Genomic DNA, 17,935 nt, shown 5'->3' with positions numbered 1-17,935 from the left:
TAATGGATAAGGCGTCTGACTTCGAATCAGAAGATTGCAGGTTCGAGTCCTGCCGCGGACGAGCTTCATAATGAATTCCCTAGGTTGTTTAGCTTACATTTTTTATACAATGTCTGATTACGTCATAACACCGTCCACGTGGCCTAATGGATAAGGCGTCTGACTTCGAATCAGAAGATTGCAGGTTCGAGTCCTGCCGCGGACGAGCTTCATAATGAATTCCCTAGGTTGTTTAGCTTACATTTTTTATACAATGTCTGATTACGTCATAACACCGTCCACGTGGCCTAATGGATAAGGCGTCTGACTTCGAATCAGAAGATTGCAGGTTCGAGTCCTGCCGCGGACGAGCTTCATAATGAATTCCCTAGGTTGTTTAGCTTACATTTTTTATACAATGTCTGATTACGTCATAACACGGCCACGTGGCTTAATGGATAAGGCGTCTTACTTCGAATCAGAAGATTGCAGGTTCGAGTCCTGCCGCGAATGAGCTTCATAATGAATTCCCTAGGTTGTTTAGCTTACATTTTTATACAATGTCTGATTACGTCATAACACCGTCCACGTGGCCTAATGGATAAGGCGTCTGACTTCGAATCAGAAGATTGCAGGTTCGAGTCCTGCCGCGGACGAGCTTCATAATGAATTCCCTAGGTTGTTTAGCTTACATTTTTTATACAATGTCTGATTCCGTCATAACACCGTCCACGTGGCCTAATGGATAAGGCGTCTGACTTCGAATCAGAAGATTGCAGGTTCGAGTCCTGCCGCGGACGAGCTTCATAATGAATTCCCTAGGTTGTTTAGCTTACATTTTTTATACAATGTCTGATTACGTCATAACACGGCCACGTGGCTTAATGGATAAGACGTCTTACTTCGAATCAGAAGATTGCAGGTTCGAGTCCTGCCGCGAATGAGCTTCATAATGAATTCCCTAGGTTGTTTAGCTTACATTTTTATACAATGTCTGATTGCACTATAACAACGTCCACGTGGCCTAATGGATAAGGCGTCTGACTTCGAATCAGAAGATTGCAGGTTCGAGTCCTGCCGCGGACGAGCTTCATAATGAATTCCCTAGGTTGTTTAGCTTAAATTTTTTATACAATGTCTGATTGCACTACAACAACGTCCACGTGGCCTAATGGATAAGGCGTCTGACTTCGAATCAGAAGATTGCAGGTTCGAGTCCTGCCGCGGACGAGCTTCATAATGAATTCCCTAGGTTGTTTAGCTTACATTTTTTATACAATGTCTGATTGCACTTCAACAACGTCCACGTGGCCTAATGGATAAGGCGTCTGACTTCGAATCAGAAGATTGCAGGTTCGAGTCCTGCCGCGGACGAGCTTCATAATGAATTCCCTAGGTTGTTTAGCTTACATTTTTTATACAATGTCTGATTACATCATAACACCGTCCACGTGGCCTAATGGATAAGGCGTCTGACTTCGAATCAGAAGATTGCAGGTTCGAGTCCTGCCGCGGACGAGCTTCATAATGAATTCCCTAGGTTGTTTAGCTTACATTTTTTATACAATGTCTGATTGCACTACAACAACGTCCACGTGGCCTAATGGATAAGGCGTCTGACTTCGAATCAGAATATTGCAGGTTCGAGTCCTGCCGCGGACGAGCTTCATAATGAATTCCCTAGGTTGTTTAGCTTACATTTTTTATTCAATGTCTGATTACGTCATAACACCGTCCACGTGGCCTAACGGATAAGGCGACTGACTTCGAATCAGAAGATTGCAGGTTCGAGTCCTGCCGCGGACGAGCTTCATAATGAATTCCCTAGGTTGTTTAGCTTACATTTTTTATTCAATGTCTGATTACGTCATAACACCGTTCACGTGGCCGAATGGATAAGGCGTCTGACTTCGAATCAGAAGATTACAGGTTCGAGTCCTGCCGCGGACCAGCTTCATAATGAATTCCCTAGGTTGTTTAGCTTACATTTTTTATACAATGTCTGATTCCGTCATAACACCGTCCACGTGGCCTAATGGATAAGGCGTCTGACTTCGAATCAGAAGATTGCAGGTTCGAGTCCTGCCGCGGACGAGCTTCATAATGAATTCTCTAGGTTGTTTAGCTTACATTTTTTATACAATGTCTGATTGCACTACAACAACGTCCACGTGGCCTTATGGATAAGGCGTCTGACTTCGAATCAGAAGATTGCAGGTTCGTGTCCTGCCGCGGATGAGCTTCATAATGAATTCCCTAGGTTGTTTAGCTTACATTTTTTATACAATGTCTGATTACGTCATAACACCGTCCACGTGGCCTAATGGATAAGGCGTCTGACTTCGAATCAGAAGATTGCAGGTTCGAGTCCTGCCGCGGACGAGCTTCATAATGAATTCCCTAGGTTGTTTAGCTTACATTTTTTATACAATGTCTGATTACGTCGTAACAACGTCCACGTGGCCTAATGGATAAGGCGTCTGACTTCGAATAAGAAGATTGCAGGTTCGAGTCCTGCCGCGGACGAGCTTCATAATGAATTCCCTAGGTTGTTTAGCTTACATTTTTTATACAATGTCTGATTACGTCATAACACCGTCCACGTGGCTTAATGGATAAGGCGTCTTACTTCGAATAAGAAGATTGCAGGTTCGAGTCCTGCCGCGGACGAGCTTCATAATGAATTCCCTAGGTTGTTTAGCTTACATTTTTTATACAATGTCTGATTACGTCATAACACCGTCCACGTGGCTTAATGGATAAGGCGTCTTACTTCGAATCAGAAGATTGCAGGTTCGAGTCCTGCCGCGGACGAGTTTCATAATGAATTCCATAGGTTGTTTAGCTTACATTTTTTATTCAATGTCTGATTACGTCATTACACCGTCCACGTGGCCTAATGGATAAGGCGTCTGACTTCGAATCAGAAGATTGCAGGTTCGAGTCCTGCCGCGGACCAGCTTCATAACGATTTACCTAGATTGATTAGCTTACATTTTTTATACAATGTCTGATTGCATCACAACACCGTCCACGTGGCCTAATGGATAAGGCGTCTGACTTCGAATCAGAAGATTGCAGGTTCGAGTCCTGCCGCGGACGAGCTTCATAATGAATTCCCTAGGTTGTTTAGCTTACATTTTTTATACAATGTCTGATTACGTCGTAACAACGTCCACGTGGCCTAATGGATAAGGCGTCTGACTTCGAATAAGAAGATTGCAGGTTCGAGTCCTGCCGCGGACGAGCTTCATAATGAATTCCCTAGGTTGTTTAGCTTACATTTTTTATACAATGTCTGATTACGTCATAACACCGTCCACGTGGCTTAATGGATAAGGCGTCTTACTTCGAATCAGAAGATTGCAGGTTCGAGTCCTGCCGCGGACGAGTTTCATAATGAATTCCATAGGTTGTTTAGCTTACATTTTTTATTCAATGTCTGATTACGTCATTACACCGTCCACGTGGCCTAATGGATAAGGCGTCTGACTTCGAATCAGAAGATTGCAGGTTCGAGTCCTGCCGCGGACCAGCTTCATAACGATTTACCTAGATTGATTAGCTTACATTTTTTATACAATGTCTGATTGCATCACAACACCGTCCACGTGGCCTAATGGATAAGGCGTCTGACTTCGAATCAGAACATTGCAGGTTCGAGTCCTGCCGCGGACGAGCTTCTTAATGATTTCCCTAGATTGATTAGCTCTCATTTTTTCAATAATGTCTGATTACGTCATAACACCGTCACGTGGCCTAATGGATAAGGCGTCTGACTTCGAATCAGAACATTGCAGGTTCGAGTCCTGCCGCGGACGAGCTTCATAATGAATTCCCTAGGTTGTTTAGCTTACATTTTTTATACAATGTCTGATTCCGTCATAACACCGTCCACGTGGCCTAATGGATAAGGCGTCTGACTTCGAATCAGAAGATTGCAGGTTCGAGTCCTGCCGCGGACGAGCTTCATAATGAATTACCTAGGTTGTTTAGCTTACATTTTTTATACAATGTCTGATTACGTCATAACACCGTCCACGTGGCCTAATGGATAAGGCGTCTGACTTCGAATCAGAAGATTGCAGGTTCGAGTCCTGCCGCGGACGAGCTTCATAATGAATTCCCTAGGTTGTTTAGCTTACATTTTTTATACAATGTCTGATTACGTCATAACACCGTCCACGTGGCCTAATGGATAAGGCGTCTGACTTCGAATCAGAAGATTGCAGGTTCGAGTCCTGCCGCGGACCAGCTTCATAATGAATTCCCTAGGTTGTTTAGCTTACATTTTTTATACAATGTCTGATTACGTCATAACACCGTCCACGTGGCCTAATGGATAAGGCGTCTGACTTCGAATCAGAAGATTGCAGGTTCGAGTCCTGCCGCGGACGAGCTTCATAATGAATTCCCTAGGTTGTTTAGCTTACATTTTTTATACAATGTCTGATTGCACTACAACAACGTCCACGTGGCCTAATGGATAAGGCGTCTGACTTCGAATCAGAAGATTGCAGGTTCGAGTCCTGCCGCGGACGAGCTTCATAATGAATTCCCTAGGTTGTTAAGCTTACATTTTTTATACAATGTCTGATTGCACTACAACAACGTCCACGTGGCCTAATGGATAAGGCGTCTGACTTCGAATCAGAAGATTGCAGGTTCGAGTCCTGCCGCGGACGAGCTTTATAATGAATTCCCTAGGTTGTTTAGCTTACATTTTTTATTCAATGTCTGATTACGTCATAACACCGTTCACGTGGCCTAATGGATAAGGCGTCTGACTTCGAATCAGAAGATTGCAGGTTCGAGTCCTGCCGCGGACCAGCTTCATAATGAATTCCCTAGGTTGTTTAGCTTACATTTTTTATACAATGTCTGATTCCGTCATAACACCGTCCACGTGGCCTAATGGATAAGGCGTCTGACTTCGAATCAGAAGATTGCAGGTTCGAGTCCTGCCGCGGACGAGCTTCATAATGAATTCCCTAGGTTGTTTAGCTTACATTTTTTATACAATGTCTGATTACGTCATAACACCGTCCACGTGGCCTAATGGATAAGGCGTCTGACTTCGAATCAGAAGATTGCAGGTTCGAGTCCTGCCGCGGACGAGCTTCATAATGAATTCCCTAGGTTGTTTAGCTTACATTTTTTATACAATGTCTGATTGCACTACAACAACGTCCACGTGGCCTAATGGATAAGGAGTCTGACTTCGAATCGGAATATTGCAGGTTCGAGTCCTGCCGCGGACGAGCTTCATAATGAATTCCCTAGGTTGTTTAGCTTACATTTTTTATACAATGTCTGATTACGTCCTAACACCGTCCACGTGGCCTAATGGATAAGGCGTCTGACTTCGAATCAGAAGATTGCAGGTTCGAGTCCTGCCGCGGACGAGGTTCATAATGAATTCCCTAGGTTGTTTAGCTTACATTTTTTATACAATGTCTGATTACGTCCTAACACCGTCCACGTGGCCTAATGGATAAGGCGTCTGACTTCGAATCAGAAGATTGCAGGTTCGAGTCCTGCCGCGGACGAGCTTCATAATGAATTCCCTAGGTTGTTTAGCTTACATTTTTTAAACAATGTCTGATTACGTCATAACACCGTCCACGTGGCCTAATGGATAAGGCGTCTGACTTCGAATCAGAAGATTGCAGGTTCGAGTCCTGCCGCGGACGAGCTTCATAATGAATTCCCTAGGTTGTTTAGCTTACATTTTTTATACAATGTCTGATTACGTCATAACACCGTCCACGTGGCCTAATGGATAAGGCGTCTGACTTCGAATCAGAAGATTGCAGGTTCGAGTCCTGCCGCGGACCAGCTTCATAATGAATTCCCTAGGTTGTTTAGCTTACATTTTTTATACAATGTCTGATTACGTCATAACACCGTCCACGTGGCCTAATGGATAAGGCGTCTGACTTCGAATCAGAAGATTGCAGGTTCGAGTCCTGCCGCGGACGAGCTTCATAATGAATTCCCTAGGTTGTTTAGCTTACATTTTTTATACAATGTCTGATTGCACTACAACAACGTCCACGTGGCCTAATGGATAAGGCGTCTGACTTCGAATCAGAAGATTGCAGGTTCGAGTCCTGCCGCGGACGAGCTTCATAATGAATTCCCTAGGTTGTTAAGCTTACATTTTTTATACAATGTCTGATTGCACTACAACAACGTCCACGTGGCCTAATGGATAAGGCGTCTGACTTCGAATCAGAAGATTGCAGGTTCGAGTCCTGCCGCGGACGAGCTTTATAATGAATTCCCTAGGTTGTTTAGCTTACATTTTTTATTCAATGTCTGATTACGTCATAACACCGTTCACGTGGCCTAATGGATAAGGCGTCTGACTTCGAATCAGAAGATTGCAGGTTCGAGTCCTGCCGCGGACCAGCTTCATAATGAATTCCCTAGGTTGTTTAGCTTACATTTTTTATACAATGTCTGATTCCGTCATAACACCGTCCACGTGGCCTAATGGATAAGGCGTCTGACTTCGAATCAGAAGATTGCAGGTTCGAGTCCTGCCGCGGACGAGCTTCATAATGAATTCCCTAGGTTGTTTAGCTTACATTTTTTATACAATGTCTGATTACGTCATAACACCGTCCACGTGGCCTAATGGATAAGGCGTCTGACTTCGAATCAGAAGATTGCAGGTTCGAGTCCTGCCGCGGACGAGCTTCATAATGAATTCCCTAGGTTGTTTAGCTTACATTTTTTATACAATGTCTGTTTGCACTACAACAACGTCCACGTGGCCTAATGGATAAGGAGTCTGACTTCGAATCGGAATATTGCAGGTTCGAGTCCTGCCGCGGACGAGCTTCATAATGAATTCCCTAGGTTGTTTAGCTTACATTTTTTATACAATGTCTGATTACGTCATAACACCGTCCACGTGGCCTAATGGATAAGGCGTCTGAATTCGAATCAGAAGATTGCAGGTTCGAGTCCTGCCGCGGACGAGCTTCATAATGAATTCGCTGGGTTGTTTAGCTTACATTTTTTATACAATGTCTGATTGCACTACAACAACGTCCACGTGGCCTAATGGAAAAGGCGTCTGACTTCGAATCAGAAGATTGCAGGTTCGAGTCCTGCCGCGGACGAGCTTCATAATGAATTCCCTAGGTTGTTTAGCTTACATTTTTTATACAATGTCTGATTGCGTCATAACACCGTCCACGTTGCCTAATGGATAATGCGTCTGACTTTGAATCAGAAGATTGCAGGTTCAAGTCCTGTCGCGGACGAACTTCATAATGAATTCCGTAGGTTGTTTAGCTTACATTTTTTATACAATGTCTGATTGCACTATAACAACGTCCACGTGGCCTAATGGATAAGGCGTCTGACTTCGAATCAGAAGATTGCAGGTTCGAGTCCTTCCGCGGACGAGCTTCATAATGAATTCCCTAGGTTGTTTAGCTTACATTTTTTATTCAATGTCTGTTTACGTCATAACTCCGTTCACGTGGCCTAATGGATAAGGCGTCTGACTTCGAATCAGAAGATTGCAGGTTCGAGTCCTGCCGCGGACGAGCTTCATAATGAATTCCCTAGGTTGTTTAGCTTACATTTTTTATTCAATGTCTGATTACGTCATAACACCGTTCACGTGGCCTAATGGATAAGGCGTCTGACTTCGAATCAGAAGATTGCAGGTTCGAGTCCTGCCGCGGACCAGCTTCATAATGAATTCCCTAGGTTGTTTAGCTTACATTTTTTATACAATGTCTGATTCCGTCATAACACCGTCCACGTGGCCTAATGGATAAGGCGTCTGACTTCGAATCAGAAGATTGCAGGTTCGAGTCCTGCCACGGACGAGCTTCATAATGAATTCCCTAGGTTGTTTAGCTTACATTTTTTATACAATGTCTGATTACGTCATAACACCGTCCACGTGGCCTAATGGATAAGGCGTCTGACTTCGAATCAGAAGATTGCAGGTTCGAGTCCTGCCGCGGACGAGCTTCATAATGAATTCCCTAGGTTGTTTAGCTTACATTTTTTATACAATGTCTGATGACGTCATAACACCGTCCACGTGGCCTAATGGATAAGGCGTCTGACTTCGAATCAGAAGATTGCAGGTTCGAGTCCTGCCGCGGACGAGCTTCATAATGAATTCCCTAGGTTGTTTAGCTTACATTTTTTATACAATGTCTGATTGCACTACAACAACGTCCACGTGGCCTAATGGATAAGGCGTCTGACTTCGAATCAGAAGATTGCAGGTTCGAGTCCGGCCGCGGACGAGCTTCATAATGAATTCCCTAGGTTGTTTAGCTTACATTTTTTCTACAATGTCTGATTGCATCACAACACCGTCCACGTGGCCTAATGGATAAGGCGTCTGACTTCGAATCAGAAGATTGCAGGTTCGAGTCCTGCCGCGGACCAGCTTCATAATGAATTCCCTAGGTTGTTTAGCTTACATTTTTTATACAATGTCTGATTCCGTCATAACACCGTCCACGTGGCCTAATGGATAAGGCGTCTGACTTCGAATCAGAAGATTGCAGGTTCGAGTCCTGCCGCGGACGAGCTTCATAATGAATTCCCTAGGTTGTTTAGCTTACATTTTTTATACAATGTCTGATTACGTCATAACACCGTCCACGTGGCCTAATGGATAAGGCGTCTGACTTCGAATCAGAAGATTGCAGGTTCGAGTCCTGCCGCGGACGAGCTTCATAATGAATTCCCTAGGTTGTTTAGCTTACATTTTTTATTCAATGTCTGATTACGTCATAACACCGTCCACGTGGCCTAATGGATAAGGCGTCTGACTTCGAATAAGAAGATTGCAGGTTTGAGTCCTGCCGCGGACGAGCTTCATAATGAATTCCCTAGGTTGTTTAGCTTACATTTTTTATACAATGTCTGATTCCGTCATAACACCGTCCACGTGGCCTAATGGATAAGGCTTCTGACTTCGAATCAGAAGATTGCAGGTTCGAGTCCTAACGCGGACCAGCTTCATAATGATTTACCTAGATTGATTAGCTTACATTTTTTATACAATGTCTGATTGCATCACAACACCGTCCACGTGGCCTAATGGATAAGGCGTCTGACTTCGAATCAGAACATTGCAGGTTCGAGTCCTGCCGCGGACGAGCTTCATAATGATTTCCCTAGATTGATTAGCTCTCATTTTTTCAATAATGTCTGATTACGTCATAACACCGTCCACGTGGCCTAATGGATAAGGCGTCTGACTTCGAATCAGAACATTGCAGGTTCGAGTCCTGCCGCGGACGAGCTTCATAATGAATTCCCTAGGTTGTTTAGCTTACATTTTTTATACAATGTCTGATTCCGTCATAACACCGTCCACGTGGCCTAATGGATAAGGTGTCTGACTTCGAATCAGAAGATTGCAGGTTCGAGTCCTGCCGCGGACGAGCTTCATAATGAATTCCCTAGGTTGTTTAGCTTACATTTTTTATACAATGTCTCATTACGTCATAACACCGTCCACGTTGCCTAATGGATAAGGCGTCTGACTTCGAATAAGAAGATTGCAGGTTCGAGTCCTGCCGCGGACGAGCTTCATAATGAATTCCCTAGGATGTTTAGCTTACATTTTTTATACAATGTCTGATTGCGCTACAACAACGTCCACGTGGCCTAATGGATAAGGCGTCTGACTTCGAATCAGAAGATTGCAGGTTCGAGTCCGGCCGCGGACGAGCTTCATAATGAATTCCCTAGGTTGTTTAGCTTACATTTTTTATTCAATGTCTGATTACGTCATAACACCGTCCACGTGGCCTAATGGATAAGGCGTCTGACTTCGAATAAGAAGATTGCAGGTTTGAGTCCTGCCGCGGACGAGCTTCATAATGAATTCCCTAGGTTGTTTAGCTTACATTTTTTATACAATGTCTGATTCCGTCATAACACCGTCCACGTGGCCTAATGGATAAGGCGTCTGACTTCGAATCAAAAGATTGCAGGTTCGAGTCCTAACGCGGACCAGCTTCATAATGATTTACCTAGATTGATTAGCTTACATTTTTTATACAATGTCTGATTGCATCACAACACCGTCCACGTGGCCTAATGGATAAGGCGTCTGACTTCGAATCAGAACATTGCAGGTTCGAGTCCTGCCGCGGACGAGCTTCATAATGATTTCCCTAGATTGATTAGCTCTCATTTTTTCAATAATGTCTGATTACGTCATAACACCGTCCACGTGGCCTAATGGATAAGGCGTCTGACTTCGAATCAGAACATTGCAGGTTCGAGTCCTGCCGCGGACGAGCTTCATAATGAATTCCCTAGGTTGTTTAGCTTACATTTTTTATACAATGTCTGATTCCGTCATAACACCGTCCACGTGGCCTAATGGATAAGGCGTCTGACTTCGAATCAGAAGATTGCAGGTTCGAGTCCTGCCGCGGACGAGCTTCATAATGAATTCCCTAGGTTGTTTAGCTTACATTTTTTATACAATGTCTGATTACGTCATAACACCGTCCACGTGGCCTAATGGGTAAGGCGTCTGACTTCGAATAAGAAGATTGCAGGTTCGAGTCCTGCCGCGGACGAGCTTCATAATGAATTCCCTAGGTTGTTTAGCTTACATTTTTTATACAATGTCTGATTGCACTACAACAACGTCCACGTGGCCTAATGGATAAGGCGTCTGACTTCGAATCAGAAGATTGCAGGTTCGAGTCCGGCCGCGGACGAGCTTCATAATGAATTCCCTAGGTTGTTTAGCTTACATTTTTATTCAATGTCTGATTACGCCATAACACCGTCCACGTGGCCTAATGGATAAGGCGTCTGACTTCGAATAAGAAGATTGCAGGTTTGAGTCCTGCCGCGGACGAGCTTCATAATGAATTCCCTAGGTTGTTTAGCTTACATTTTTTATACAATGTCTGATTCCGTCATAACACCGTCCACGTGGCCTAATGGATAAGGCGTCTGACTTCGAATCAGAAGATTGCAGGTTCGAGTCCTAACGCGGACCAGCTTCATAATGATTTACCTAGATTGATTAGCTTACATTTTTTATACAATGTCTGATTGCATCACAACACCGTCCACGTGGCCTAATGGATAAGGCGTCTGACTTCGAATTAGAACATTGCAGGTTCGAGTCCTGCCGCGAACGAGCTTCATAATGATTTCCCTAGATTGATTAGCTCTCATTTTTTCAATAATGTCTGATTACGTCATAACACCGTCCACGTGGCCTAATGGATAAGGCGTCTGACTTCGAATCAGAACATTGCAGGTTCGAGTCCTGCCGCGGACGAGCTTCATAATGAATTCCCTAGGTTGTTTAGCTTACATTTTTTATACAATGTCTGATTCCGTCATAACACCGTCCACGTGGCCTAATGGATAAGGCGTCTGACTTCGAATCAGAAGATTGCAGGTTCGAGTCCTGCCGCGGACGAGCTTCATAATGAATTCCCTAGGTTGTTTAGCTTACATTTTTTATACAATGTCTGATTACGTCATAACACCGTCCACGTGGCCTAATGGATAAGGCGTCTGACTTGGAATCAGAAGATTGCAGGTTCGAGTCCTGCCGCGGACGAGCTTCATAATGAATTCCCTAGGTTGTTTAGCTTACATTTTTTATACAATGTCTGATTACGTCATAACACCGTCCACGTGGCCTAATGGATAAGGCGTCTGACTTCGAATCAGAAGATTGCAGGTTCGAGTCCTGCCGTGGACGAGCTTCATAATGAATTCCCTAGGTTGTTTAGCTTACATTTTTTATACAATGTCTGATTGCACTACAACAACGTCCACGTGGCCTAATGGATAAGGCGTCTGACTTCGAATCAGAAGATTGCAGGTTCGAGTCCTGCCGCGGACGAGCTTCATAATGAATTCCCTAGGTTGTTTAGCTTACATTTTTTATACAATGTCTGATTACGTCATAACACCGTCCACGTGGCCTAATGGATAAGGCGTCTGACTTCGAATCAGAAGATTGCAGGTTCGAGTCCTGCCGCGGACGAGCTTCATAATGAATTCCCTAGGTTGTTTAGCTTACATTTTTTATACAATGTCTGATTACGTCATAACACCGTCCACGTGGCCTAATGGATAAGGCGTCTGACTTCGAATCAGAAGATTGCAGGTTCGAGTCCTGCCGCGGACGAGCTTCATAATGAATTCCCTAGGTTGTTTAGCTTACATTTTTTATTCAATGTCTGATTACGTCATAACACCGTTCACGTGGCCTAATGGATAAGGCGTCTGACTTCGAATCAGAAGATTGCAGGTTCGAGTCCTGCCGCGGACCAGCTTCATAATGAATTCCCTAGGTTGTTTAGCTTACATTTTTTATACAATGTCTGATTCCGTCATAACACCGTCCACGTGGCCTAATGGATAAGGCGTCTGACTTCGAATCAGAAAATTGCAGGTTCGAGGCCTGCCGCGGACGAGCTTAATAATGAATTCCCTAGGTTGTTTAGCTTACATTTTTTATACAATGTCTGATTACGTCATAACACCGTCCACGTGGCCTAATGGATAAGGCGTCTGACTTCGAATCAGAAGATTGCAGGTTCGAGTCCTGCCGCGGACCAGCTTCATAATGAATTCCCTAGGTTGTTTAGCTTACATTTTTTATACAATGTCTGATTCCGTCATAACACCGTCCACGTGGCCTAATGGATAAGGCGTCTGACTTCGAATCAGAATATTGCAGGTTCGAGTCCTGCCGCGGACGAGCTTCATAATGAATTCCCTAGGTTGTTTAGCTTACATTTTTTATACAATGTCTGATTACGTCATAACACCGTCCACGTGGCCTAATGGATAAGGCGTCTGACTTCGAATCAGAAATTGCAGGTTCGAGTCCTGCCGCGGACGAGCTTCATAATGAATTCCCTAGGTTGTTTAGCTTACATTTTTTATACAATGTCTGATTGCACTACAACAACGTCCACGTGGCCTAATGGATAAGGCGTCTGACTTCGAATCAGAAGATTGCAGGTTCGAGTCCTGCCGCGGACGAGCTTCATAATGAATTCCCTAGGTTGTTTAGCTTACATTTTTTATTCAATGTCTGATTACGTCATAACACCGTTCACGTGGCCTAATGGATAAGGCGTCTGACTTCGAATCAGAAGATTGCAGGTTCGAGTCCTGCCGCGGACCAGCTTCATAATGAATTCCCTAGGTTGTTTAGCTTACATTTTTTATACAATGTCTGATTCCGTTATAACACCGTCCACGTGGCCTAATGGATAAGGCGTCTGACTTCGAATCAGAAGATTGCAGGTTCGAGTCCTGCCGCGGACGAGCTTCATAATGAATTCCCTAGGTTGTTTAGCTTACATTTTTTATTCAATGTCTGATTACGTCATAACACCGTTCACGTGGCCTAATGGATAAGGCGTCTGACTTCGAATCAGAAGATTGCAGGTTCGAGTCCTGCCGCGGAGCAGCTTCATAATGAATTCCCTAGGTTGTTTAGCTTACATTTTTTATACAATGTCTGATTCCGTCATAACACCGTCCACGTGGCCTAATGGATAAGGCGTCTGACTTCGAATCAGAAGATTGCAGGTTCGAGTCCTGCCGCGGACGAGCTTAATAATGAATTCCCTAGGTTGTTTAGCTTACATTTTTTATACAATGTCTGATTACGTCATAACACCGTCCACGTGGCCTAATGGATAAGGCGTCTGACTTCGAATCAGAAGATTGCAGGTTCGAGTCCTGCCGCGGACGAGCTTAATAATGAATTCCCTAGGTTGTTTAGCTTACATTTTTTATACAATGTCTGATTGCACTACAACAACGTCCACGTGGCCTAATGGATAAGGCGTCTGACTTCGAATCAGAATATTGCAGGTTCGAGTCCTGCCGCGGACGAGCTTCATAATGAATTCCCTAGGTTGTTTAGCTTACATTTTTTATACAATGTCTGATTACGTCATAACACCGTCCACGTGGCCTAATGGATAAGGCGTCTGACTTCGAATCAGAAGATTGCAGGTTCGAGTCCTGCCGCGGACGAGCTTCATAATGAATTCCCTAGGTTGTTTAGCTTACATTTTTTATACAATGTCTGATTGCACTACAACAACGTCCACGTGGCCTAATGGATAAGGCGTCTGACTTCGAATCAGAAGATTGCAGGTTCGAGTCCTGCCGCGGACGACCTTCATAATGAATTCCCTAGGTTGTTTAGCTTACATTTTTTATACAATGTCTGATTGCACTACAACAACGTCCACGTGGCCTAATGGATAAGGCGTCTGACTTCGAATCAGAAGATTGCAGGTTCGAGTCCTGCCGCGGACGAGCTTTATAATGAATTCCCTAGGTTGTTTAGCTTACATTTTTTATTCAATGTCTGATTACGTCATAACACCGTTCACGTGGCCTAATGGATAAGGCGTCTGACTTCGAATCATAAGATTGCAGGTTCGAGTCCTGCCGCGGACGAGCTTCATAATGAATTCCCTAGGTTGTTTAGCTTACATTTTTTATACAATGTCTGATTACGTCATAACACCGTCCACGTGGCTTAATGGATAAGGCGTCTTACTACGAATAAGAAGATTGCAGGTTCGAGTCCTGCCGCGGACGAGCTTCATAATGAATTCCCTAGGTTGTTTAGCTTACATTTTTTATTCAATGTCTGATTACGTCATAACACCGTTCACGTGGCCTAATGGATAAGGCGTCTGACTTCGAATCAGAAGATTGCAGGTTCGAGTCCTGCCGCGGACGAGCTTCATAATGAATTCCCTAGGTTGTTTAGCTTACATTTTTTATTCAATGTCTGATTACGTCGTAACAACGTCCACGTGGCCTAATGGATAAGGCGTCTGACTTCGAATAAGAAGATTGCAGGTTCGAGTCCTGCCGCGGACGAGCTTCATAATGAATTCCCTAGGTTGTTTAGCTTACATTTTTTATACAATGTCTGATTCCGTCATAACACCGTCCACGTGGCCTAATGGATAAGGCGTCTGACTTCGAATCAGAAGATTGCAGGTTCGAGTCCTGCCGCGGACCAGCTTCATAATGAATTCCCTAGGTTGTTTAGCTTACATTTTTTATACAATGTCTGATTCCGTCATAACACCGTCCACGTGGCCTAATGGATAAAGCGTCTGACTTCGAATCAGAAGATTGCAGGTTCGAGTCCTGCCGCGGACGAGTTTCATAATGAATTCCCTAGGTTGTTTAGCTTACATTTTTTATTCAATGTCTGATTACGTCATAACACCGTCCACGTGGCCTAATGGATAAGGCGTCTGACTTCGAATCAGAAGATTGCAGGTTCGAGTCCTGCCGCGGACGAGCTTCATAATGAATTCCCTAGGTTGTTTAGCTTACATTTTTTATACAATGTCTGATTACGTCATAACACCGTCCACGTGGCCTAATGGATAAGGCGTCTGACTTCGAATCAGAAGATTGCAGGTTCGAGTCCTGCCGCGGACGAGCTTCATAATGAATTCCCTAGGTTGTTTAGCTTACATTTTTTATACAATGTCTGATTGCACTACAACAACGTCCACTTGGCCTAATGGATAAGGCGTCTGACTTCGAATCAGAAGATTGCAGGTTCGAGTCCTGCCGCGGACGAGCTTCTTAATGAATTCCCTAGGTTGTTTAGCTTACATTTTTTATACAATGTCTGATTACGTCGTAACAACGTCCACGTGGCCTAATGGATAAGGCGTCTGACTTCGAATAAGAAGATTGCAGGTTCGAGTCCTGCCGCGGACGAGCTTCATAATGAATTCCCTAGGTTGTTTAGCTTACATTTTTTATACAATGTCTGATTACGTCATAACACCGTCCACGTGGCTTAATGGATAAGGCGTCTTACTTCGAATCAGAAGATTGCAGGTTCGAGTCCTGCCGCGGACGAGTTTCATAATGAATTCCCTAGGTTGTTTAGCTTACATTTTTTATTCAATGTCTGATTACGTCATAACACCGTTCACGTGGCCTAATGGATAAGGCGTCTGACTTCGAATCAGAAGATTGCAGGTTCGAGTCCTGCCGCGGACGAGCTTCATAATGAATTCCCTAGGTTGTTTAGCTTACATTTTTATACAATGTCTGATTCCGTCATAACACCGTCCACGTGGCCTAATGGATAAGGCGTCTGACTTCGAATCAGAAGATTGCAGGTTCGAGTCCTGCCGCGGACGAGCTTAATAATGAATTCCCTAGGTTGTTTAGCTTACATTTTTTATACAATGTCTGATTACGTCATAACACCGTCCACGTGGCCTAATGGATAAGGCGTCTGACTTCGAATCAGAAGATTGCAGGTTCGAGTCCTGCCGCGGACGAGCTTCATAATGAATTCCCTAGGTTGTTTAGCTTACATTTTTTATACAATGTCTGATTGCACTACAACAACGTCCACGTGGCCTAATGGATAAGGCGTCTGACTTCGAATCAGAATATTGCAGGTTCGAGTCCTGCCGCGGACGAGCTTCATAATGAATTCCCTAGGTTGTTTAGCTTACATTTTTTATACAATGTCTGATTACGTCATAACACCGTCCACGTGGCCTAATGGATAAGGCGTCTGACTTCGAATCAGAAGATTGCAGGTTCGAGTCCTGCCGCGGACGAGCTTCATAATGAATTCCCTAGGTTGTTTAGCTTACATTTTTTATACAATGTCTGATTGCACTACAACAACGTCCACGTGGCCTAATGGATAAGGCGTCTGACTTCGAATCAGAAGATTGCAGGTTCGAGTCCTGCCGCGGACGAGCTTCATAATGAATTCCCTAGGTTGTTTAGCTTACATTTTTTATACAATGTCTGATTGCACTACAACAACGTCCACGTGGCCTAATGGATAAGGCGTCTGACTTCGAATCAGAAGATTGCAGGTTCGAGTCCTGCCGCGGACGAGCTTTATAATGAATTCCCTAGGTTGTTTAGCTTACATTTTTTATTCAATGTCTGATTACGTCATAACACCGAGCACGTGGCCTAATGGATAAGGCGTCTGACTTCGAATCATAAGATTGCAGGTTCGAGTCCTGCCGCGGACGAGCTTCATAATGAATTCCCTAGGTTGTTTAGCTTACATTTTTTATACAATGTCTGATTACGTCATAACACCGTCCACGTGGCTTAATGGATAAGGCGTCTTACTACGAATAAGAAGATTGCAGGTTCGAGTCCTGCCGCGGACGAGCTTCATAATGAATTCCCTAGGTTGTTTAGCTTACATTTTTTATTCAATGTCTGATTACGTCATAACACCGTTCACGTGGCCTAATGGATAAGGCGTCTGACTTCGAATCAGAAGATTGCAGGTTCGAGTCCTGCCGCGGACGAGCTTCATAATGAATTCCCTAGGTTGTTTAGCTTACATTTTTTATTCAATGTCTGATTACGTCGTAACAACGTCCACGTGGCCTAATGGATAAGGCGTCTGACTTCGAATAAGAAGATTGCAGGTTCGAGTCCTGCCGCGGACGAGCTTCATAATGAATTCCCTAGGTTGTTTAGCTTACATTTTTTATACAATGTCTGATTCCGTCATAACACCGTCCACGTGGCCTAATGGATAAGGCGTCTGACTTCGAATCAGAAGATTGCAGGTTCGAGTCCTGCCGCGGACCAGCTTCATAATGAATTCCCTAGGTTGTTTAGCTTACATTTTTTATACAATGTCTGATTCCGTCATAACACCGTCCACGTGGCCTAATGGATAAAGCGTCTGACTTCGAATCAGAAGATTGCAGGTTCGAGTCCTGCCGCGGACGAGTTTCATAATGAATTCCCTAGGTTGTTTAGCTTACATTTTTTATTCAATGTCTGATTACGTCATAACACCGTCCACGTGGCCTAATGGATAAGGCGTCTGACTTCGAATCAGAAGATTGCAGGTTCGAGTCCTGCCGCGGACGAGCTTCATAATGAATTCCCTAGGTTG

At 44.1% G+C, this 17,935-nt stretch overlaps 95 non-coding genes across 95 annotated transcripts in view; all 95 read left to right on the top strand.

Moving 5' to 3' along the window:
- Positions 1-61, top strand: part of TRNAR-UCG (transfer RNA arginine (anticodon UCG)) — a 73-nt gene extending 12 nt beyond the window's left edge. The window contains exon 1 of the tRNA in view: positions 1-61. This exon is cut by the window's left edge and continues 12 nt beyond it. This is a non-coding gene — a tRNA (tRNA-Arg).
- Positions 62-132: 71 nt separating this feature from the next.
- Positions 133-205, top strand: TRNAR-UCG (transfer RNA arginine (anticodon UCG)). The gene has a single exon. It is a non-coding gene; the product is annotated as a tRNA-Arg (tRNA).
- A 71-nt stretch (positions 206-276) lies between these two features.
- TRNAR-UCG (transfer RNA arginine (anticodon UCG)) lies at positions 277-349 on the top strand. Its single transcript has one exon. It is a non-coding gene; the product is annotated as a tRNA-Arg (tRNA).
- A 213-nt stretch (positions 350-562) lies between these two features.
- On the top strand, positions 563-635 carry TRNAR-UCG (transfer RNA arginine (anticodon UCG)). The gene has a single exon. It is a non-coding gene; the product is annotated as a tRNA-Arg (tRNA).
- A 71-nt stretch (positions 636-706) lies between these two features.
- Positions 707-779, top strand: TRNAR-UCG (transfer RNA arginine (anticodon UCG)). Its single transcript has one exon. It is a non-coding gene; the product is annotated as a tRNA-Arg (tRNA).
- Positions 780-992: 213 nt separating this feature from the next.
- TRNAR-UCG (transfer RNA arginine (anticodon UCG)) lies at positions 993-1,065 on the top strand. Its single transcript has one exon. It is a non-coding gene; the product is annotated as a tRNA-Arg (tRNA).
- A 71-nt stretch (positions 1,066-1,136) lies between these two features.
- Positions 1,137-1,209, top strand: TRNAR-UCG (transfer RNA arginine (anticodon UCG)). The gene has a single exon. It is a non-coding gene; the product is annotated as a tRNA-Arg (tRNA).
- Positions 1,210-1,280: 71 nt separating this feature from the next.
- TRNAR-UCG (transfer RNA arginine (anticodon UCG)) lies at positions 1,281-1,353 on the top strand. Its single transcript has one exon. It is a non-coding gene; the product is annotated as a tRNA-Arg (tRNA).
- Positions 1,354-1,424: 71 nt separating this feature from the next.
- On the top strand, positions 1,425-1,497 carry TRNAR-UCG (transfer RNA arginine (anticodon UCG)). Its single transcript has one exon. It is a non-coding gene; the product is annotated as a tRNA-Arg (tRNA).
- A 71-nt stretch (positions 1,498-1,568) lies between these two features.
- TRNAR-UCG (transfer RNA arginine (anticodon UCG)) lies at positions 1,569-1,641 on the top strand. Its single transcript has one exon. It is a non-coding gene; the product is annotated as a tRNA-Arg (tRNA).
- Positions 1,642-2,000: 359 nt separating this feature from the next.
- On the top strand, positions 2,001-2,073 carry TRNAR-UCG (transfer RNA arginine (anticodon UCG)). Its single transcript has one exon. It is a non-coding gene; the product is annotated as a tRNA-Arg (tRNA).
- A 215-nt stretch (positions 2,074-2,288) lies between these two features.
- TRNAR-UCG (transfer RNA arginine (anticodon UCG)) lies at positions 2,289-2,361 on the top strand. The gene has a single exon. It is a non-coding gene; the product is annotated as a tRNA-Arg (tRNA).
- Positions 2,362-2,864: 503 nt separating this feature from the next.
- On the top strand, positions 2,865-2,937 carry TRNAR-UCG (transfer RNA arginine (anticodon UCG)). Its single transcript has one exon. It is a non-coding gene; the product is annotated as a tRNA-Arg (tRNA).
- Positions 2,938-3,008: 71 nt separating this feature from the next.
- On the top strand, positions 3,009-3,081 carry TRNAR-UCG (transfer RNA arginine (anticodon UCG)). The gene has a single exon. It is a non-coding gene; the product is annotated as a tRNA-Arg (tRNA).
- A 359-nt stretch (positions 3,082-3,440) lies between these two features.
- Positions 3,441-3,513, top strand: TRNAR-UCG (transfer RNA arginine (anticodon UCG)). The gene has a single exon. It is a non-coding gene; the product is annotated as a tRNA-Arg (tRNA).
- A 71-nt stretch (positions 3,514-3,584) lies between these two features.
- On the top strand, positions 3,585-3,657 carry TRNAR-UCG (transfer RNA arginine (anticodon UCG)). The gene has a single exon. It is a non-coding gene; the product is annotated as a tRNA-Arg (tRNA).
- Positions 3,658-3,871: 214 nt separating this feature from the next.
- On the top strand, positions 3,872-3,944 carry TRNAR-UCG (transfer RNA arginine (anticodon UCG)). Its single transcript has one exon. It is a non-coding gene; the product is annotated as a tRNA-Arg (tRNA).
- A 71-nt stretch (positions 3,945-4,015) lies between these two features.
- Positions 4,016-4,088, top strand: TRNAR-UCG (transfer RNA arginine (anticodon UCG)). Its single transcript has one exon. It is a non-coding gene; the product is annotated as a tRNA-Arg (tRNA).
- Positions 4,089-4,159: 71 nt separating this feature from the next.
- On the top strand, positions 4,160-4,232 carry TRNAR-UCG (transfer RNA arginine (anticodon UCG)). Its single transcript has one exon. It is a non-coding gene; the product is annotated as a tRNA-Arg (tRNA).
- A 71-nt stretch (positions 4,233-4,303) lies between these two features.
- Positions 4,304-4,376, top strand: TRNAR-UCG (transfer RNA arginine (anticodon UCG)). The gene has a single exon. It is a non-coding gene; the product is annotated as a tRNA-Arg (tRNA).
- Positions 4,377-4,447: 71 nt separating this feature from the next.
- On the top strand, positions 4,448-4,520 carry TRNAR-UCG (transfer RNA arginine (anticodon UCG)). Its single transcript has one exon. It is a non-coding gene; the product is annotated as a tRNA-Arg (tRNA).
- A 71-nt stretch (positions 4,521-4,591) lies between these two features.
- On the top strand, positions 4,592-4,664 carry TRNAR-UCG (transfer RNA arginine (anticodon UCG)). The gene has a single exon. It is a non-coding gene; the product is annotated as a tRNA-Arg (tRNA).
- Positions 4,665-4,735: 71 nt separating this feature from the next.
- Positions 4,736-4,808, top strand: TRNAR-UCG (transfer RNA arginine (anticodon UCG)). Its single transcript has one exon. It is a non-coding gene; the product is annotated as a tRNA-Arg (tRNA).
- A 71-nt stretch (positions 4,809-4,879) lies between these two features.
- On the top strand, positions 4,880-4,952 carry TRNAR-UCG (transfer RNA arginine (anticodon UCG)). Its single transcript has one exon. It is a non-coding gene; the product is annotated as a tRNA-Arg (tRNA).
- A 71-nt stretch (positions 4,953-5,023) lies between these two features.
- Positions 5,024-5,096, top strand: TRNAR-UCG (transfer RNA arginine (anticodon UCG)). Its single transcript has one exon. It is a non-coding gene; the product is annotated as a tRNA-Arg (tRNA).
- Positions 5,097-5,311: 215 nt separating this feature from the next.
- Positions 5,312-5,384, top strand: TRNAR-UCG (transfer RNA arginine (anticodon UCG)). Its single transcript has one exon. It is a non-coding gene; the product is annotated as a tRNA-Arg (tRNA).
- A 71-nt stretch (positions 5,385-5,455) lies between these two features.
- Positions 5,456-5,528, top strand: TRNAR-UCG (transfer RNA arginine (anticodon UCG)). The gene has a single exon. It is a non-coding gene; the product is annotated as a tRNA-Arg (tRNA).
- Positions 5,529-5,599: 71 nt separating this feature from the next.
- TRNAR-UCG (transfer RNA arginine (anticodon UCG)) lies at positions 5,600-5,672 on the top strand. The gene has a single exon. It is a non-coding gene; the product is annotated as a tRNA-Arg (tRNA).
- A 71-nt stretch (positions 5,673-5,743) lies between these two features.
- Positions 5,744-5,816, top strand: TRNAR-UCG (transfer RNA arginine (anticodon UCG)). Its single transcript has one exon. It is a non-coding gene; the product is annotated as a tRNA-Arg (tRNA).
- A 71-nt stretch (positions 5,817-5,887) lies between these two features.
- TRNAR-UCG (transfer RNA arginine (anticodon UCG)) lies at positions 5,888-5,960 on the top strand. The gene has a single exon. It is a non-coding gene; the product is annotated as a tRNA-Arg (tRNA).
- Positions 5,961-6,031: 71 nt separating this feature from the next.
- Positions 6,032-6,104, top strand: TRNAR-UCG (transfer RNA arginine (anticodon UCG)). Its single transcript has one exon. It is a non-coding gene; the product is annotated as a tRNA-Arg (tRNA).
- Positions 6,105-6,175: 71 nt separating this feature from the next.
- Positions 6,176-6,248, top strand: TRNAR-UCG (transfer RNA arginine (anticodon UCG)). Its single transcript has one exon. It is a non-coding gene; the product is annotated as a tRNA-Arg (tRNA).
- A 71-nt stretch (positions 6,249-6,319) lies between these two features.
- On the top strand, positions 6,320-6,392 carry TRNAR-UCG (transfer RNA arginine (anticodon UCG)). The gene has a single exon. It is a non-coding gene; the product is annotated as a tRNA-Arg (tRNA).
- Positions 6,393-6,463: 71 nt separating this feature from the next.
- Positions 6,464-6,536, top strand: TRNAR-UCG (transfer RNA arginine (anticodon UCG)). The gene has a single exon. It is a non-coding gene; the product is annotated as a tRNA-Arg (tRNA).
- A 71-nt stretch (positions 6,537-6,607) lies between these two features.
- On the top strand, positions 6,608-6,680 carry TRNAR-UCG (transfer RNA arginine (anticodon UCG)). The gene has a single exon. It is a non-coding gene; the product is annotated as a tRNA-Arg (tRNA).
- Positions 6,681-6,895: 215 nt separating this feature from the next.
- Positions 6,896-6,968, top strand: TRNAR-UCG (transfer RNA arginine (anticodon UCG)). Its single transcript has one exon. It is a non-coding gene; the product is annotated as a tRNA-Arg (tRNA).
- A 71-nt stretch (positions 6,969-7,039) lies between these two features.
- On the top strand, positions 7,040-7,112 carry TRNAR-UCG (transfer RNA arginine (anticodon UCG)). The gene has a single exon. It is a non-coding gene; the product is annotated as a tRNA-Arg (tRNA).
- Positions 7,113-7,327: 215 nt separating this feature from the next.
- On the top strand, positions 7,328-7,400 carry TRNAR-UCG (transfer RNA arginine (anticodon UCG)). The gene has a single exon. It is a non-coding gene; the product is annotated as a tRNA-Arg (tRNA).
- Positions 7,401-7,471: 71 nt separating this feature from the next.
- On the top strand, positions 7,472-7,544 carry TRNAR-UCG (transfer RNA arginine (anticodon UCG)). Its single transcript has one exon. It is a non-coding gene; the product is annotated as a tRNA-Arg (tRNA).
- A 71-nt stretch (positions 7,545-7,615) lies between these two features.
- Positions 7,616-7,688, top strand: TRNAR-UCG (transfer RNA arginine (anticodon UCG)). Its single transcript has one exon. It is a non-coding gene; the product is annotated as a tRNA-Arg (tRNA).
- Positions 7,689-7,759: 71 nt separating this feature from the next.
- TRNAR-UCG (transfer RNA arginine (anticodon UCG)) lies at positions 7,760-7,832 on the top strand. Its single transcript has one exon. It is a non-coding gene; the product is annotated as a tRNA-Arg (tRNA).
- A 71-nt stretch (positions 7,833-7,903) lies between these two features.
- Positions 7,904-7,976, top strand: TRNAR-UCG (transfer RNA arginine (anticodon UCG)). Its single transcript has one exon. It is a non-coding gene; the product is annotated as a tRNA-Arg (tRNA).
- Positions 7,977-8,047: 71 nt separating this feature from the next.
- Positions 8,048-8,120, top strand: TRNAR-UCG (transfer RNA arginine (anticodon UCG)). Its single transcript has one exon. It is a non-coding gene; the product is annotated as a tRNA-Arg (tRNA).
- A 71-nt stretch (positions 8,121-8,191) lies between these two features.
- On the top strand, positions 8,192-8,264 carry TRNAR-UCG (transfer RNA arginine (anticodon UCG)). The gene has a single exon. It is a non-coding gene; the product is annotated as a tRNA-Arg (tRNA).
- A 71-nt stretch (positions 8,265-8,335) lies between these two features.
- TRNAR-UCG (transfer RNA arginine (anticodon UCG)) lies at positions 8,336-8,408 on the top strand. Its single transcript has one exon. It is a non-coding gene; the product is annotated as a tRNA-Arg (tRNA).
- Positions 8,409-8,479: 71 nt separating this feature from the next.
- Positions 8,480-8,552, top strand: TRNAR-UCG (transfer RNA arginine (anticodon UCG)). The gene has a single exon. It is a non-coding gene; the product is annotated as a tRNA-Arg (tRNA).
- A 71-nt stretch (positions 8,553-8,623) lies between these two features.
- On the top strand, positions 8,624-8,696 carry TRNAR-UCG (transfer RNA arginine (anticodon UCG)). The gene has a single exon. It is a non-coding gene; the product is annotated as a tRNA-Arg (tRNA).
- A 359-nt stretch (positions 8,697-9,055) lies between these two features.
- On the top strand, positions 9,056-9,128 carry TRNAR-UCG (transfer RNA arginine (anticodon UCG)). Its single transcript has one exon. It is a non-coding gene; the product is annotated as a tRNA-Arg (tRNA).
- A 71-nt stretch (positions 9,129-9,199) lies between these two features.
- On the top strand, positions 9,200-9,272 carry TRNAR-UCG (transfer RNA arginine (anticodon UCG)). Its single transcript has one exon. It is a non-coding gene; the product is annotated as a tRNA-Arg (tRNA).
- Positions 9,273-9,343: 71 nt separating this feature from the next.
- On the top strand, positions 9,344-9,416 carry TRNAR-UCG (transfer RNA arginine (anticodon UCG)). The gene has a single exon. It is a non-coding gene; the product is annotated as a tRNA-Arg (tRNA).
- A 215-nt stretch (positions 9,417-9,631) lies between these two features.
- TRNAR-UCG (transfer RNA arginine (anticodon UCG)) lies at positions 9,632-9,704 on the top strand. Its single transcript has one exon. It is a non-coding gene; the product is annotated as a tRNA-Arg (tRNA).
- Positions 9,705-10,063: 359 nt separating this feature from the next.
- Positions 10,064-10,136, top strand: TRNAR-UCG (transfer RNA arginine (anticodon UCG)). The gene has a single exon. It is a non-coding gene; the product is annotated as a tRNA-Arg (tRNA).
- Positions 10,137-10,207: 71 nt separating this feature from the next.
- On the top strand, positions 10,208-10,280 carry TRNAR-UCG (transfer RNA arginine (anticodon UCG)). Its single transcript has one exon. It is a non-coding gene; the product is annotated as a tRNA-Arg (tRNA).
- Positions 10,281-10,351: 71 nt separating this feature from the next.
- Positions 10,352-10,424, top strand: TRNAR-UCG (transfer RNA arginine (anticodon UCG)). Its single transcript has one exon. It is a non-coding gene; the product is annotated as a tRNA-Arg (tRNA).
- Positions 10,425-10,495: 71 nt separating this feature from the next.
- On the top strand, positions 10,496-10,568 carry TRNAR-UCG (transfer RNA arginine (anticodon UCG)). Its single transcript has one exon. It is a non-coding gene; the product is annotated as a tRNA-Arg (tRNA).
- A 71-nt stretch (positions 10,569-10,639) lies between these two features.
- TRNAR-UCG (transfer RNA arginine (anticodon UCG)) lies at positions 10,640-10,712 on the top strand. Its single transcript has one exon. It is a non-coding gene; the product is annotated as a tRNA-Arg (tRNA).
- Positions 10,713-11,214: 502 nt separating this feature from the next.
- On the top strand, positions 11,215-11,287 carry TRNAR-UCG (transfer RNA arginine (anticodon UCG)). The gene has a single exon. It is a non-coding gene; the product is annotated as a tRNA-Arg (tRNA).
- Positions 11,288-11,358: 71 nt separating this feature from the next.
- TRNAR-UCG (transfer RNA arginine (anticodon UCG)) lies at positions 11,359-11,431 on the top strand. Its single transcript has one exon. It is a non-coding gene; the product is annotated as a tRNA-Arg (tRNA).
- Positions 11,432-11,502: 71 nt separating this feature from the next.
- Positions 11,503-11,575, top strand: TRNAP-UGG (transfer RNA proline (anticodon UGG)). Its single transcript has one exon. It is a non-coding gene; the product is annotated as a tRNA-Pro (tRNA).
- A 71-nt stretch (positions 11,576-11,646) lies between these two features.
- TRNAR-UCG (transfer RNA arginine (anticodon UCG)) lies at positions 11,647-11,719 on the top strand. The gene has a single exon. It is a non-coding gene; the product is annotated as a tRNA-Arg (tRNA).
- Positions 11,720-11,790: 71 nt separating this feature from the next.
- Positions 11,791-11,863, top strand: TRNAR-UCG (transfer RNA arginine (anticodon UCG)). The gene has a single exon. It is a non-coding gene; the product is annotated as a tRNA-Arg (tRNA).
- A 71-nt stretch (positions 11,864-11,934) lies between these two features.
- Positions 11,935-12,007, top strand: TRNAR-UCG (transfer RNA arginine (anticodon UCG)). The gene has a single exon. It is a non-coding gene; the product is annotated as a tRNA-Arg (tRNA).
- Positions 12,008-12,078: 71 nt separating this feature from the next.
- Positions 12,079-12,151, top strand: TRNAR-UCG (transfer RNA arginine (anticodon UCG)). The gene has a single exon. It is a non-coding gene; the product is annotated as a tRNA-Arg (tRNA).
- A 71-nt stretch (positions 12,152-12,222) lies between these two features.
- Positions 12,223-12,295, top strand: TRNAR-UCG (transfer RNA arginine (anticodon UCG)). Its single transcript has one exon. It is a non-coding gene; the product is annotated as a tRNA-Arg (tRNA).
- A 215-nt stretch (positions 12,296-12,510) lies between these two features.
- Positions 12,511-12,583, top strand: TRNAR-UCG (transfer RNA arginine (anticodon UCG)). Its single transcript has one exon. It is a non-coding gene; the product is annotated as a tRNA-Arg (tRNA).
- A 71-nt stretch (positions 12,584-12,654) lies between these two features.
- TRNAR-UCG (transfer RNA arginine (anticodon UCG)) lies at positions 12,655-12,727 on the top strand. Its single transcript has one exon. It is a non-coding gene; the product is annotated as a tRNA-Arg (tRNA).
- Positions 12,728-12,798: 71 nt separating this feature from the next.
- On the top strand, positions 12,799-12,870 carry TRNAR-UCG (transfer RNA arginine (anticodon UCG)). Its single transcript has one exon. It is a non-coding gene; the product is annotated as a tRNA-Arg (tRNA).
- A 71-nt stretch (positions 12,871-12,941) lies between these two features.
- On the top strand, positions 12,942-13,014 carry TRNAR-UCG (transfer RNA arginine (anticodon UCG)). Its single transcript has one exon. It is a non-coding gene; the product is annotated as a tRNA-Arg (tRNA).
- Positions 13,015-13,085: 71 nt separating this feature from the next.
- Positions 13,086-13,158, top strand: TRNAR-UCG (transfer RNA arginine (anticodon UCG)). The gene has a single exon. It is a non-coding gene; the product is annotated as a tRNA-Arg (tRNA).
- A 71-nt stretch (positions 13,159-13,229) lies between these two features.
- On the top strand, positions 13,230-13,302 carry TRNAR-UCG (transfer RNA arginine (anticodon UCG)). The gene has a single exon. It is a non-coding gene; the product is annotated as a tRNA-Arg (tRNA).
- A 215-nt stretch (positions 13,303-13,517) lies between these two features.
- TRNAR-UCG (transfer RNA arginine (anticodon UCG)) lies at positions 13,518-13,590 on the top strand. The gene has a single exon. It is a non-coding gene; the product is annotated as a tRNA-Arg (tRNA).
- A 71-nt stretch (positions 13,591-13,661) lies between these two features.
- Positions 13,662-13,734, top strand: TRNAR-UCG (transfer RNA arginine (anticodon UCG)). The gene has a single exon. It is a non-coding gene; the product is annotated as a tRNA-Arg (tRNA).
- A 71-nt stretch (positions 13,735-13,805) lies between these two features.
- TRNAR-UCG (transfer RNA arginine (anticodon UCG)) lies at positions 13,806-13,878 on the top strand. The gene has a single exon. It is a non-coding gene; the product is annotated as a tRNA-Arg (tRNA).
- A 71-nt stretch (positions 13,879-13,949) lies between these two features.
- On the top strand, positions 13,950-14,022 carry TRNAR-UCG (transfer RNA arginine (anticodon UCG)). Its single transcript has one exon. It is a non-coding gene; the product is annotated as a tRNA-Arg (tRNA).
- Positions 14,023-14,093: 71 nt separating this feature from the next.
- On the top strand, positions 14,094-14,166 carry TRNAR-UCG (transfer RNA arginine (anticodon UCG)). The gene has a single exon. It is a non-coding gene; the product is annotated as a tRNA-Arg (tRNA).
- A 71-nt stretch (positions 14,167-14,237) lies between these two features.
- On the top strand, positions 14,238-14,310 carry TRNAR-UCG (transfer RNA arginine (anticodon UCG)). Its single transcript has one exon. It is a non-coding gene; the product is annotated as a tRNA-Arg (tRNA).
- A 71-nt stretch (positions 14,311-14,381) lies between these two features.
- On the top strand, positions 14,382-14,454 carry TRNAR-UCG (transfer RNA arginine (anticodon UCG)). The gene has a single exon. It is a non-coding gene; the product is annotated as a tRNA-Arg (tRNA).
- A 71-nt stretch (positions 14,455-14,525) lies between these two features.
- TRNAR-ACG (transfer RNA arginine (anticodon ACG)) lies at positions 14,526-14,598 on the top strand. Its single transcript has one exon. It is a non-coding gene; the product is annotated as a tRNA-Arg (tRNA).
- Positions 14,599-14,669: 71 nt separating this feature from the next.
- On the top strand, positions 14,670-14,742 carry TRNAR-UCG (transfer RNA arginine (anticodon UCG)). Its single transcript has one exon. It is a non-coding gene; the product is annotated as a tRNA-Arg (tRNA).
- A 215-nt stretch (positions 14,743-14,957) lies between these two features.
- TRNAR-UCG (transfer RNA arginine (anticodon UCG)) lies at positions 14,958-15,030 on the top strand. Its single transcript has one exon. It is a non-coding gene; the product is annotated as a tRNA-Arg (tRNA).
- A 71-nt stretch (positions 15,031-15,101) lies between these two features.
- On the top strand, positions 15,102-15,174 carry TRNAR-UCG (transfer RNA arginine (anticodon UCG)). The gene has a single exon. It is a non-coding gene; the product is annotated as a tRNA-Arg (tRNA).
- A 71-nt stretch (positions 15,175-15,245) lies between these two features.
- TRNAR-UCG (transfer RNA arginine (anticodon UCG)) lies at positions 15,246-15,318 on the top strand. Its single transcript has one exon. It is a non-coding gene; the product is annotated as a tRNA-Arg (tRNA).
- Positions 15,319-15,389: 71 nt separating this feature from the next.
- TRNAR-UCG (transfer RNA arginine (anticodon UCG)) lies at positions 15,390-15,462 on the top strand. The gene has a single exon. It is a non-coding gene; the product is annotated as a tRNA-Arg (tRNA).
- Positions 15,463-15,965: 503 nt separating this feature from the next.
- TRNAR-UCG (transfer RNA arginine (anticodon UCG)) lies at positions 15,966-16,038 on the top strand. Its single transcript has one exon. It is a non-coding gene; the product is annotated as a tRNA-Arg (tRNA).
- A 70-nt stretch (positions 16,039-16,108) lies between these two features.
- Positions 16,109-16,181, top strand: TRNAR-UCG (transfer RNA arginine (anticodon UCG)). Its single transcript has one exon. It is a non-coding gene; the product is annotated as a tRNA-Arg (tRNA).
- A 71-nt stretch (positions 16,182-16,252) lies between these two features.
- Positions 16,253-16,325, top strand: TRNAR-UCG (transfer RNA arginine (anticodon UCG)). Its single transcript has one exon. It is a non-coding gene; the product is annotated as a tRNA-Arg (tRNA).
- A 71-nt stretch (positions 16,326-16,396) lies between these two features.
- Positions 16,397-16,469, top strand: TRNAR-UCG (transfer RNA arginine (anticodon UCG)). Its single transcript has one exon. It is a non-coding gene; the product is annotated as a tRNA-Arg (tRNA).
- A 71-nt stretch (positions 16,470-16,540) lies between these two features.
- TRNAR-UCG (transfer RNA arginine (anticodon UCG)) lies at positions 16,541-16,613 on the top strand. Its single transcript has one exon. It is a non-coding gene; the product is annotated as a tRNA-Arg (tRNA).
- A 71-nt stretch (positions 16,614-16,684) lies between these two features.
- On the top strand, positions 16,685-16,757 carry TRNAR-UCG (transfer RNA arginine (anticodon UCG)). Its single transcript has one exon. It is a non-coding gene; the product is annotated as a tRNA-Arg (tRNA).
- Positions 16,758-16,828: 71 nt separating this feature from the next.
- TRNAR-UCG (transfer RNA arginine (anticodon UCG)) lies at positions 16,829-16,901 on the top strand. The gene has a single exon. It is a non-coding gene; the product is annotated as a tRNA-Arg (tRNA).
- A 215-nt stretch (positions 16,902-17,116) lies between these two features.
- Positions 17,117-17,189, top strand: TRNAR-ACG (transfer RNA arginine (anticodon ACG)). Its single transcript has one exon. It is a non-coding gene; the product is annotated as a tRNA-Arg (tRNA).
- Positions 17,190-17,260: 71 nt separating this feature from the next.
- On the top strand, positions 17,261-17,333 carry TRNAR-UCG (transfer RNA arginine (anticodon UCG)). Its single transcript has one exon. It is a non-coding gene; the product is annotated as a tRNA-Arg (tRNA).
- A 215-nt stretch (positions 17,334-17,548) lies between these two features.
- Positions 17,549-17,621, top strand: TRNAR-UCG (transfer RNA arginine (anticodon UCG)). Its single transcript has one exon. It is a non-coding gene; the product is annotated as a tRNA-Arg (tRNA).
- A 71-nt stretch (positions 17,622-17,692) lies between these two features.
- TRNAR-UCG (transfer RNA arginine (anticodon UCG)) lies at positions 17,693-17,765 on the top strand. Its single transcript has one exon. It is a non-coding gene; the product is annotated as a tRNA-Arg (tRNA).
- A 71-nt stretch (positions 17,766-17,836) lies between these two features.
- Positions 17,837-17,909, top strand: TRNAR-UCG (transfer RNA arginine (anticodon UCG)). The gene has a single exon. It is a non-coding gene; the product is annotated as a tRNA-Arg (tRNA).
- Positions 17,910-17,935: the final 26 nt, after the last annotated feature.

Source organism: Leiobunum rupestre, chromosome 9 (assembly GCF_980474605.1).
Source record: "Leiobunum rupestre chromosome 9, qqLeiRupe1.1.hap1, whole genome shotgun sequence".
NCBI classification, from domain to species: domain Eukaryota; kingdom Metazoa; phylum Arthropoda; class Arachnida; order Opiliones; family Sclerosomatidae; genus Leiobunum; species Leiobunum rupestre.
This window is presented reverse-complemented; position numbering and strand designations above follow the sequence as displayed.